We start from the raw sequence: 14427 nt of genomic DNA, 5'->3' as shown, positions 1-14427 counted from the left end.
AAGTTGAACTGTGACCCCTGAAAGATCCGCTGAAGTTCTACCTCCAAGTACCTCAGAATGGGCCTTATTTGAAGTAGGGTCATTGCAGTTGTGATTAGTTAAAATGGGGTTATATTACAGTAGAGTGGGCCCTTAATTCACTGGACTCATGGTCTTGATAAGATGACAGCCTAAAACACAGAGAAGAACAGCATGCAACTTATAGAGCAAGAGACTGGATGCACCCACAAGCCAAGGAATGCCAGGGATTGAAGGTCACCAAGGAAAAGCTAGAGAAAGGCAAGAAGGAGTCATCACTAGAGACTTTACAGAGATCAAGTCCCTATTAACACCTGGGATAACTGGCTTCTAGAACTTTGACACAATAAATGTCTGCTTCAAGCCAAATATTTTGTGGTGCTTTACTGCAGCCATCCTGGAAACCAACACTATTGTCATATAATTTAATATCGTATACTTATAAAGAGCAGGAGGTGTTGTCGTTTCCCAGATCTGAACTCTTACAGTCATACTCCAATTCCATTGTAGAGAACAGCTGTATGTTTATTAAGCAACAGTGTCATCTCTCACAAATGGAGACATGAAATTCTATATTCACTAGACGCAGAGAGACTACCTTGAAAGGCTTGCTCAATGTGAATATCCTCCCAGCCTATGCAAAACTGCTCATTAAGGGTCGTGGCAGTCCTTCAAAATAAATGCTCAAAGTCTAGTGAAAGAATATGCATTAAGTACATTGAGTTCACTGTATGATCCTCATTAGTCTGTAACACAAAACATTATTCAAAGAAAGACATGAAAGGAAATAAACTTAAGTGTCAACCCACTTTATGCCTTCTGAAAAAAAGAATATTTTTTCAAGCCAAATATATGAGATTTTTCACTAAATCTGTTTCTAATAGTGGAATAAAGCTGGAAAGAATTGAAATTACCCAATTGTGTGGAAATTTCTACTTAAAATGGGACAATTCCATCATTTCAGTACTATTTTAAAAGCTACAAAAATAGTAAAGGTACGATTAGTACTATATTAGTAAATAATATATATAACTTGACATGAGTTAATTTTCTTCAAATTTTCAAAACTTGCTTTAGAACTTATATGGCTTAGTGGCAGGCTGTGCAAATGATAAAGCAGGAACAATAAAAACAAAACAGATTACTCTGCTGTTTATATTTCATTTATATAGCTTGGCATAAACATACTTATTGAAGTATGCCATTTCTTTGGCTTTGAGTCTTTGCTATGGTCCAAACTTGTTATCCTAGCAACTAAACAATTTTAAAACAGAAAGACACTTTTTGGTTTAGGGACTAGAAAATTGCATCGATTGGAGAGGGTCCCCAAACCCAAATATAATAAGATTGTATTTTCCTATTTGCTTTTAATCATTTATAAATCCTAAGATGCTTAACATTTTATGTTTAAATATTATCTCAGTACAAAGCTTTTCTACTGCTTATGCATAATTTCATTTAGAAATTAATATCTCCCACTTATAATGCATCAAAAAGCAGAAACATTTTCCTTCCTTAATGGTGTAGGAATTAGTGTAATTTTAAAGCACTCAGGGATATAATTATTTACATATTCTAGAAGTATTAACTAGAACTATCTGAGCAAGGTATGAGGAAAATTGGAAGGAAAAAAGCATTCCTCCAAGTTATAAATAACTGGCTATGTTAAATGTCACTTAAGAAGAAATAATGAAGTTATGTGGACATTCCAGATCACACAAGAATGTGTTTCTGGAATCCTTTGAAAATTAAATACATTTTTGCATTTTCAAAACTGTGCAAAATATTTGAAAATAATCTTTTATTTTCTATTAAAGTTAATATATATATGTATAAAATTTTGGCATTATTGGAAGTGATAGAAAGAAATAAATACAGTGTTAATTTAATCAATGTGTTGCCAGTTGAGCTAAAATTGTGTACAACATATACATGTCAACTGAATGCATATACAGTTGTAATATTTTATCATTATTATGAAACACACCCAGTTTTATAAATGCATCTGCTCATTGTGAGGATTACCGTGTTCAGCCTAAATGAGATTTATCATTTTTCTTCATTTGTTTATAAAGGCATGGCCTATATTCCTCCTGTGATTGACTACATTCATGAAAGTCTTTTGATTAACAATATAGTATATTTTTCACTGAGTTATCTCTCACACAAATGGCAAGGCCCAAAGGGTATTCTGAGTTTACAGGATTTTTCCAATATATGTGTTCCCTTCTGTATTAAAACTGCTAATTAGAGCCTTTAAACAGCTCAACATTAAACTGGTGGCAAACACCATATCAGAGGCTAATATAAAACTGTTTATGTGGAAGGATGTATAAAATAAGAAGGTGTTAAGCCTAACACAAATTGAGTGGCAGGGGTTTCCCACCAGTGCTAATTTTATGTTTGTTTTGTCTCGTTCAAAGTTAAGATTCATGTGTCATAATTGTGATGTGAAACATGCTTGCTTACAGATGGACTGAAAGACAATTTCCAGGCTTCACTTGCCTTGCAAAGAAGTCAATGTGTAGTTTAGCTATTTCTAAATACTAATTTTAATTTTTAATGGAAAGACATATGAAGACTTTCATACACATGTTTTTATATATGACGTTTACATAAGACATGCTAAAATTTCAATTCCCAATAAGTACTTTTAGTGAGCTTTTTAACCTTATTTTGATATGCTTGTCTAATAGGACAATGATCAATTAATACAATTTTGCAGACAAATTGACAAATTTACTAATGAAACCAAACGTACAAGTGTGTTAATTAATCCAATAGCTTTGTTATCTTTTTAAAAAGGATATTAGGAAAACAATACCATCCACAATAGCATAAAGAAAGGTTAAATACATACTTAGAAACTCACCTAACCAAGAAGTGAAAAACCACTACAGTATCCTAAAAAAGGAGACCGAAAAAGACATCAGAAAATAGAAAGATATTCCCTGTTTCTGGATAGGCAGGACCACTACTGTCAAATTGGCCATACTTCCAAAACTGATAGGTTTAAAGGAATCCCAATCAAAATAGCAATGCCAGGCAGGAGTGGTGGCACACACCTGTAATCCCAGCACTCAGGAGTTTGAAGAAGGAGGATTGCTGAGAGTTTGGGACTAGCCTAGGGTATAAAGTGAGTTCTAGGCCATCCTGAAACCTCCCAAAACAACAACAGCAACAACAGCAACAAAACCACTCAAAATACCCATGACTTTATTATCTTGAATCAGGTTCTATTTCCAATATTATGATTGAATCAGGCTAGAGGCAGCCTTAATAAGGAGGCATCTCTATCAAGCAGCTACCCCTAGCTTCCACACACATAGATCAGTGTGAAAATTTTTCTGATTTTAAGCCTTTCTAGGGAAATTTCCCAGTTTCACTCATCACCTCACCAAAGTTGAAAGATGGACAACATACAGGAAGGCATACCCATTCTGGGCCATCCTTTCTATCATCAAAGCACACTAGTTTCAAAATTGCCTTCAGTCAAACTATATTCCTAATCATAGGCCTGCCAAAGGCTCAGAGTGAGGAAGGTTTTTGTTGACTTGATTTGATTTGATTTTGTTAGCGTCTTGTAAAAGAACTTTGTTCTCCTTCTGAGTAAGAATGCCTGGAAGTTCCATGATGCCAGACATAGAGAAACATGCATTTCTTCTGGGGGTTACTACTAGATTTGGGGAATATCATATGGCAACCAAACCCAGATATTTTAAAAAAATAATTGGTAAGCTCTTAGCAAATTTGGTTAAGAGAAATCATAAGCAGGAATTTAAAGATACTACTGCAGATTGTTCAGGTATTAAAGGCAACATAATTAGATATTCTGAAAGGGAAAGAAACTCTCAAAAAGAAAGAACAACTGGGATGGGTAAAAGGAGAAAAGAAGGAAGGGAAAAAATATACATACGTAAGATAGTATGATACTGACTTTTTTAGTTCATTGAATAAAACCGTTTGTGTCAATATCGTTTGATCAGTTATACATGCCTATACCTTGTAATCTAAGCAACTAATTTGAAGATAATAATAGCAGTATATTAACCATTGTTAATCTCCTATTATATTGTTTTCATATTCTGTTTTATTGTTTTTTATATTTTTTCTTTTTAAAATAAAATTTAAAATATTAGATTAAAATAACACACAGGACATCTTTGATGATGATATTGGAGAGTCAAATGAAATTCATTACAAAAAATATAACAAATAGCCAAGCTGACACAAGATAAAACAGAAAATTTGAATACTAACAGATATATAAATGCAATTGAATCTTTGGTTTAAAGCTTCCCTTCACAGATAATATCTTACACACATTTATAAAGAAATAGCATCAAACTTACAAATGCTTTTCAAGTGTAGGAAAGGAAGAAACAATTCCAAATTCACTATACAAAGCTGGCAATATCCTGATATCAAACTCTGATGAAAAAAATAAACATAACAGGAAGGCTAATTTTTTTGTGATCTTGTATGCAAAAATAGTGAATAATATCTTCAGAAAATTTAATTTAGTGATTTATGAAAAGATAAACATCACAACAAAGTGGAGTTTACTTAAATAATGCTATGTTTAACATTTGAAACAAATGAAATGATGTAATTTGCTACATTAATAAAACAAATGTAAAAGTTATATGGCTGTATAAACAGAGCAGAAAGCATTTGGCAAGATTTTAGCACACATTCATATAAAGAGAATGCTCATCAAATAAAAAGATAGAAGGGAACTTATATACTCTATTTTTTGAGACAGAGTCTCACTTTGTAGTGCAGGCTGGTTTACTTAATGTTGTTGTATCAATATTGGATTATTAACTGTCACAAATATAGGTACCACACTAATGTATCACAATAATAAGGAAAACGGAGTGAGAGTTGTAGGGTCACTCTCTACTACTTGCTTCTTCTGTAAATATAAAACTATTCCAACACAAAAGTTATAAAATAATGTTTATTTTAAAAAATATTTTAAAGCCTTCTTAGAACTTTGCCTGATGTTATGTTTCAAACTTTTCATGTTTCATCTTTCATATGGGGGAGGTAGCAATGACCACATGTGTGTTTCTCTTTAAGATTCTTAATTCTGTTGGCATAATTCTTGATCCATTGTTTATTAGCCAGTGCCATGCTTTCTTGTTTATTCTAGCTTTGCGCTAACTTCTTCAACTCTATGTTGGCTAATTTTAGCCCTGCTTTCACAATAATTTTAGGGCCAGTATCAGTTTTCACACTTCCTCTGAGATTTTGATTTTTATTTAATTTTTTTCTAGTGCTGCTTTTCTGTTCCAGGATTTCATGCAAGATACCACTTAGTTGTCATGACTCTTTCGGCTCTTGCTCACTGTGACAATTTCTAAGATGTTCTTTTTTTTTTTCTTCTTATGCCCTCTGACAGTTTTAGGATCAATGGTGAGGTGTTTTATAGGGTATCTTTTTACTGGATTTGTCTGATTTTTTTCATGATTAGCCTAAAGTTACTTAAGCCTTTGGAGAAATAGACTGTAGAGGTAAAGTGTCATTGTAACCACATCACACAAGAGCACATACTATCAGGATGATTACGACCGCTGATTTTGTTCTTGATCATCTGTTTGATGCTGAATTCATCAGGTTTTTTCATTCACTCCTCCTTGTCCCCTGTTGAACTCTTAGAACAGAAGTCACTGTAGGCAGCCCACATCGAGGAAGTAGAGACGCGTGCTCCTTCCTCTTGAGCCCTGAGTGGCTGCATGAATTGGTTTAAAATTTTGCAGGAGGGATTGTCTGTCTTATTTATTTATTTATCCAGTCATTTACTGATATCAGTATAGACACAAGGATGCTGTTTTATGAGTTAGGTTATAATTCAAAAATGCCACTTTGTTTTGTTGCTCAAATTCTTTCAGCTTTGGCTATTTGGAGAACTTTCAGCTAGTGTCTATGTTGCTTTGGCATGCTCTCATGAAATTTTTTTTTTCTGAGCACTTCCTTATTTTATGATACTTTAAGGTGTCATAAGCTTGTCTTATCTTTCTTGGCCCAAGTCTAGAACTTGGCACTTCTCCAAAGATATCTAGCTCATTACCTTGGTATATATATATATTCTAGCAATTAAAAATACAATAGGTAACACTTTAATACAATAAAAACTTCTGAATGCATAGGAGAAAATATAGCAAAAAGGAATTTGAGACTTTTTGAAAGGCTTCAGAACATTGCGAGAAACTAAAGAAAAAAAATAAGTAAAGGAAGATAATGTATTCACAAATTGAAAATCTACTGTAGCAAAGATGTCAATCTCATCTAAAGTGATCCATAGAATCAATTAAATCCAAATTAAGATCTCAGAAAGAGTGCTGTGATAATTGACACACTGATCCCAAAATTTATTGTGAAAGCACAGGGTTAAAATTATCCAACATAGTGTTGAAGGAAAAGTCAATACAAAGCTAGAATACACAAGAAAGCACGGCATTGGCTAATAAACGACAGAATCAAGAATTATTCCAATAGAATGAAGAATCCTAAAGAGAAACACACATGTGGTCATTGCTACCTCCCCCATATGACAGATGAAACTTGAAAAATTTCAAACATAAGACAAAGTTGTAAGACATTCACAGTGATTATACACATACCACTTAGATTCTATCATTATAATTTTTCAGTACTTGTGTTATCATGTATTTGTCCATCTATTCACCTGTAATATTTTGGTTGCATTTCAAAATAACTTAGCGACATTACTACACCTTCCTCTAAATATTGGCGAATGTACTATAGAGTTCAATACTACTTTACAGCTATTTACTTTTGAGATAAAATTTACAAACAATTAAATGTATGATTAAGGCTGTAACTGCGAAAATTCAAACACACACCTGGGTAACAAAACCCCTTATAAAGTTGGAAAGAGGTTAACCTTTACACCACACATTAGGAACCTTTCAGTCACACAGAAGTGATTCACATTCACAGGCAATTGCCCCCATTTCTCAGAGATAATAACAACTCGGATTTTTCTCTCAATGTAGAATACTTTTTAATACTTTGACTTTCATATAGATGGAGTCAGACCATGTGTTCTACTCTTGTATGTAGCTTCCCTCATAGAATAACTTTAGGATTTGTCCATATTGCTGCATGCACTGAGTGTATTTTTATTCAGTGGTGTTTCCTTGTAAGATCTTATAAGTCTGTTTATTCATTCTTCTACTACTGGACACATACACGGTTTCAAGCTTTTCTCTATTGTAGAATGCATTCATAACTTTACATCTAGTTGTCTCAGTCTGATTCTCCACACTTTCTATTCCAACAATACCTTTTCCATTTTGCTAGTGGAGTTTTAAGTGAGAATGAAGTTAAACACGTGCGCTTATTCTACTATTGTCCCCTAATTGTTCTTCAGCCAACTCCACTTATATTTCACTTCCATTATTTCACTGAAGCTGCTATTTTTAAACTGAATAATGACTTGCACTTAATGAACACCTTTTTGGAAACCATCTTGTTTGTTCTCCCATCAGCTATATCTTGTGACACCACATTATTTTGATTTTGGACCTACATAGCTAACTCTTTTCAGTTGCCTATGCCAACAGTTCTTATGTACCAACATAAGATACATAAGATCTTTTTTTTTTTTTGGTTTTGGTTTTTCTCCGGTACCAGGAACCGAACTCACGACCTTGCGCTTGCCAGGCAAGCGCTTTTGCCGCTGAGCTAAATCCCCAGCCCCACATAAGATCTTATGTGTCCCAACATTTGGGGGTTTCCACGTCTTCTCACCCACTTGCCAATGCCAGTGGACATATGCATAAGGAAAGATACATAAAGAAATGCTATATATCTCTGTAGGTTCTTAACTAAAGAGAGAGCTATGTTTCACTTCCCAAGTGCTGGCAAGCCTTACAGAATTCTCTATACCCACAGACCATGGCAGCAAAAGAGATACATGGGAAAGGGGTCTTTTAAATCAGATATCCTAAAACAACTCCACAGACTTCTCACAATTTACTGCTATGCAGGAAAGAATTTAAAGTTTCCTATACTCCAAGAGGAATTCAAAAGTAATTGAGACCAAAACAAAATAGATCCCCCACATGCCACATTAAAAACTGGCTCACAAAAATCGTATAAGACATAGATTTCTTTTTAGCTGAAAAGGAATGTAAAGAAGAGGGAGGTTGTATTTTGATCTGCACAGTGTCACTTATGTCATGTCTAGGAGTAGAATCTGGTTCTTATGATTGTTAGATAAAATTTACTTCTTCCACTTAATACAGGTACCACATTTATCTAATCTTTCAGTAGAAGAATTACCTTCTAATGATAGAGTCTGAGACCATCTGTCTTGGTTACTTTCCTCTTGTTACTGAGACAAAATACTCAACACCCCAAATTAAGGAAGGAAGCCTCACAGTTTGTAGAGGTTTCAGTCCATAATCAGCTGGCTCCAAGGTAGGATGGCAAGGCACAGGCACAACACTTTAAGGTGGCAGAAGATACCAAAAGCAGCGAAAGCACAAGAGGGGAGCGAGAGTCCTTTTTCTCTCCTTATATAGTATATGGGCTATCCACTCACACCCCCATCTCCCTGCCCTCCTCCTGCACAGGCTCAGGATGAATACAAAGTAAGGACCCTCACTCCTGCTCAGTCACCTAGTTAACCTTCTAACCTCAAGTTGACACAATGAACAATATTCTAAAACAAGAAGGGGGTGTCCTTTTCACCCAGCATGTAGAACTGCTGAGTCACTTAGTTAAGCTTCTAGACTCAAGTTGACACAAGGTATCAACTATAACACCATCCCACAAAATAAAATTCTTCAGAAGTCTGTTGTGACTTAAAACATGTGTGTGGCATCTTAATTCTATGACATATATGATTATTTGTTTTTGCATTTAATTTAAATTTTTAATGTTTAATAAATTTTCATATTGAGTTATATTACACTGAGATTAAGCATTCTTTTCTATATTTAATAGTTATGTGCTCTTTTCTTCTAATATTTGATTGTGTATACAATTTACTCACATTTATGCATGGATTTCTATAAACATTTTTCTTATTGATTTTTAAGAGCTTTTGCTTTTATATTTAAGACAAATCTCATCCAGAGACATATTTTTGTTTGTTCGTTTGTTTTTTCCCAGTACCGGGAATCAAACTCACGATGTTGTGCTTGCCAGGCAGGCGACGTGCGGCTGAGCTAAATCCCCAGCCCCAGAGACACATTTTTTAAAGAAACCATTTCTAAATAGTAAACTAATTTATTTTGTGAATATTTATTTCTCTCAGTGCTGGAAGCTAAATCTTAAATAATTCATGGTTTATATCTTTATCCCAAGATATAAAAAACAAGCTTTTACCAAACCCTAGAGATACCAAGATTCTAGCCAACTAGAAAGATTTGACTAGCTGTAGTGCTACTGCCTCACAGGCACAGGGTCTTTAAAAATTGGAGCCAACATTTAAAAATTAAAAGTTTTCACATTTAAAATATCAAAATTTCATTTTCACTTGGGAAGTGAAAATATCTGTCTACACTGGAAGTACACACTTTCATGGAGGCAGTTATGTGCAGCTGAGGAGCAGCTACCCATTTCAAAGGATGCACACATGTTTTCTAGTTTGTTGGGGTCCCACTATATTTATTTTTAAAATTGTGGAACATATAGGTATTTGCATATGTGAGCATGCATTTACCTATCAGATACTTGCATATAAATAAATTTATAAATATTTAAGCATATATATTTATGTTCTAAAAATAGTAATTACAACAAACTATCCTTATACATTCCTTCCTGTTATTTGTACCTGCATAATTCATTCAATAATGTTAATTGCGTATTGTCTGTAGTCATTTGAGTTTTCCATGTTTTTTCAGGGCACTATGGAAACTATGTTAATGATTAGCAAACTCTTTAAAAATTGATGCTTTGATTATCTGGCAATTGTACAGAAAAAAATAATTTTTTTCTTTTTTTGAGATAAGGCTTTTTAAAATGTAGTTCAGGCTGGCCTTGAGTTCATTATGTAGCCCAGGCTGGCCTCAAACTCTCAGTGATCCTTCTGCCTCAGTCTCCTAAGTGCTGGGATTACAGATGTGCATCACCATGCCCAGCAGAAAGGAATTCTTATATGAAGTGCATATTATCTAGACCATATCAGTGGGATCCTTTTACTATTGTCTGCTGCAGTCTGAAGTCGGCTGCATTATTTTGTCCATTTATGTCACATGATGAAATGTTTGCTTGAACACAAGCTTCTACCCTGTGCCCCATTTTGCACCTCTCAGAAGGTGAACTTTATGCTGAGTTTTGTTCTATTTCATTAACAAACTTCTTTGAAGTGATGCACATATATGTAGAATATATTTTAAGATGTATTTTTATAATTTATATAAGCAGATTTTTTTGCTAAATGAAAATAGAAGCTCAGTTTTTCTCTTGATTATATCCAGTTTATTCCCTAGAGGTGCTTTGTGCTACATGAGTAAAGAAATCACAGAGGAAAGGTAGCGTGCAAAGAGAGTATAAGCACTGAATGAATAGGCAGACTGTGATCGGAGGGGAAAACATACAAATAAGTTGTATGAGAATGTAGTGATTTAGAGAACTCAATGAATTACCCCTTTCCTTTGCGTTCCGACCTATTGTAAAACAGACTCAAAGACCTAGACCTGCAAATGCAATGACAATTACGGAAAACCTAATTGAAATTGCATAGGAATCCTATTAATTCGTATTATCAGAACACTGAATTACTAAAGTGGAAGTGGTTATGAGGTTTTGACAAATTTCATTCCTGGTTAATATAATTAATGATATTATGCTTACTATGAAATTCTGGTTTTGTGGAGCTAAGGCTAGATAAGACAGTTGCGCCATATACACAGTGCCCCTCTTTTTCTGACCTGAGGGAGAACAAACCGCTGTTACAATTGGAAAGGATATGTGTGAGATAATATGTAAGTAACATTTTTTTTTTTCCCCCTCCGGTACCGGGAACCGAACTCACGACCTTGCGCTTGCCAGACAGGCGCTTTTTGCCGCTGAGCTAAATCCCCAGCCCCGTAAGTAACATTTTTTGATGGCTTTGTTTTTGTCTTGATTTTGCGCTATGTCCTGTCTTGGCATAGCCTTCTTGTATGGCAAGCAGGCAGGGCTTTTTACACAAGGGAAAGCTAACCAACCTCTGGCTTATAAAGAGTTTGTAACAATATGTGTTTACAAATTGCTTACTATGAGATGGACAGGTGAAAAGCACTACATAAGTGCCAAGTGTTATTATCTACCTAAATCTAGCTGAGTGAACAAATCTTCTTAATGCTCATTTTAATGACACAGTTGTTCCATATGGTGGACTTCAGATGCATAAAAAAACTCCTGAGTTAGTATGTTCCCTGGAGAGAACCAGATTGTCCAAGTGTGCCGTATTTTAAACTCAGGGTAGGATTAAGAGACACAGCTTTGCAAAATTCAGGCTCAAACCGCAAACTGACTAAGTTAATCTCTCTGTTTCTTCAGATAACCCTGGGGACTTTCACAAATAAAACAAAACTGTGTACTATCTACTGAAATGAAGATCCTAATCATTTTATGGCATAGAGACAGGTCTGTATGGTGTTTGGGAAGAGAAAGTCTCTGGGAGCTAAGTTACTGAGATTGAGTTATTTGCACGAAATTTCTTAAATTTAGCAAAGACTGGACTTTTTAATGATTCGGTGAAAATGGTATTCTTTTGGTAGTTATATAATGATATCTTTTAGATCTAGATACATTTCCTTCCTTATAGCTCAAAGGTCTTCATGGCCCTTAGCTTGGCAGATAGAATAAGCGGGTGCCAGAAACAAGGTCTGTCAGCCACAGAAAATTATGGTACAGTCAGAAAACAGATTTGATTTTAAAAATGTCTTGGCTATTAATGAGACAACCTTTTTTCTTTTGCTTTGCATTATTGGTAAAGTGGATCCCTTTTTTCCTGACTGGACTAAGCCTTCTCTTGCAAAATAACTCACACTCACCTGTCATATATGGAGTCTTGTGGAAGCCAGTTAGTCCAGACGCCATTGGGGCCTAGATGACACACATTTGAGTGAAACAGTGAAATCAAAATGATTCTGAGCATGCTGGTCCAATTAGCTTGGTATGTTTTATGTCTCAGTGCTCCAGTAGCTGGGCATAATCAAAATGGAGCCAAAGAGGACTGTACTGAATGCAGACCATGTGCACAGATGATCTTCTCCATGCTGGTCAGCAATAGTGCAAAGAAGGTGCAGAAACAGAGTCTCGGCCTTGAAATATGATTAAAAGCACCTAATTTCTTGTCCTATTTTTCAACTGGAAAAAAATAGGTTTTGAGTTCCCTTAAATACCTATAGTACTTGTTTATGCACAGTTGATAAAGAGGCGTAACTCCAAACTAAAGCTTCGGTCACCATCCCAGGCTATAAATCTTCCAAAAAGATCTGAAATAGTATCTGTGCATAAATTCATAGAATTGTGGCAATGAAATCAATTCATAAAGCAGCCTGGAAATGAGAGAAAGAACAGAGTAAACTGGAAGAGTCTAGGCTGTGACCCTGTGCCTCAGCTTTGAGGCGGAAGTATCGTAAAAAGGCTGGTGAGCTCCAGGAGAAGTCCTGCACTATCTTGTTTACAACAAAAGTTATACATCTGGATTTGTACATAAAATATTCTGGTTTTTAAATAGTGGATACTAACTTTTGTCTGTATCTCTGCTTTCTACATAACACTTTCTTCAGTACAGAAATGGGTGAAGAGGATCTTAAGTACGCTGCTACTGTTCTATTCTTTTGTTTGTTTCTCATGTACTACTCTCTTTAAAATTAAAAAAAAAGTGACAAGAATTACTAGATGAGTATGTGCAAAGAAGGAGTTTTCTGAGAAGGGTTAATGGCAATGTGTGTTTTGTTGTAATAGTTTTTAAGCATCCTTTATATTCTTTGATCATACCTCATAGGATGTTAGAGTTATTCAATAAACATTAAAGAAAAACACTGCATATTTCACTTTTCAGAGCAGGGTAAGTGTGCCAAAGTCTTTCAGTTTCATCCCTTGGAAATATAGTATCTTGCTTTTTCTAGCTACACCACCTTCATTTAAACCTTTATTACTGATTTGTCTAATCCATTTCTGAAGCTTCCTAATCATTCTCCTCTCTTCCTCCATCCTTTCCCTTTTTCAATCACTATTAATTTCACCAAGTTACTTCTGATTATGAGTCTTTGCTGATCCAAGTACTGGGATGAGGCAAGATTCCTTGGCATAGCTCTAAAAGCTTTTAATTATCTCATCCAGTTTTTCGCACTTGCTTAGAAGATGTGAAGTGATGGGTATGTCCCTTTGCTTGGCTATCATAGCTATTATGTATAAGTATACATAAACCACTATAAATCAGTATCAAGCATCATATTGTACCCCTTAAATATATAAAACAAAACAAAGTTATATAGGTTTATTTATAAGAAAGAATCTTCATCCTATGCCATCCACACATCTGTGTTCTATTTATGGTTTCTGGCTTGCCAAAGACATCTAAAGTTTCTGCCTTCTGTGTTCATGGTCATCTAGCCTTTGTCCTGATTGCTTTTGTATCCTCACTGGATGGTTCCAGTCACAACTTAAACATTACCCACCTCCATAAAGAAGCCCTTGAACTTACCAAAAACTCAGTACAGCTCATTCAAAAACCATATGAGAACTATTAGGCCCATGTTATTACACAAGGTGTTATTAAAGTTATTATTTTCAGCATATGTGTTATTTTAAGTCACAGCACATTTTAAAAAGTCCTTAAATTTGAGAGAGGCAAAAGAAAATATGATTTAATATTTCATTAGGAAACGCATAAGAGAAATGTGTAAAACATATAAAACATATCACTGAAAGGGCCAGTGACAATAGTTCTCTGTCAGGAAGTTAATTTTGTATCTATATACTGTATACATATTATATAGATTTAAATATAAAGAATATAAATGTAAAGCTGAGGCAAGTTATAGAAATCTGAGGTGCAGATTTTGTATCTGGAAATGAGAATTTCCTGAAGATAACATGAATATAAGGAAGAATAGATGCAGGACACTAATGCATTAATCAGATGTTAAGTAGTAGAAGCATAGGATGATCATATAAAAAAGTCTAGCACATGGGTGAAGCAAAAAATGATGAATAATTGGGCTTAAAACCAATACTAGTTAAGTTTTTTCAATAAACTTTATTAAACAGTAACTCAAGAGTTCACAGATGAATGGGAAAGAGAACTTAAACAGATTTTTGAAGACAAAAATTGAACAAATGATAAATTTTAAAAATCAAAAAGAGCTGGGTTTCACCTATAATTTATTCAGATGTATATAATTCAGAAAATTAAAGTAAAACATG

This window comes from Chinchilla lanigera, unplaced genomic scaffold (genome assembly GCF_000276665.1).
Source record: "Chinchilla lanigera isolate Chin_1 unplaced genomic scaffold, ChiLan1.0 scaffold00023, whole genome shotgun sequence".
Lineage (NCBI taxonomy): Eukaryota > Metazoa > Chordata > Mammalia > Rodentia > Chinchillidae > Chinchilla > Chinchilla lanigera.
Note: the sequence above shows the minus strand (reverse complement) of the source record.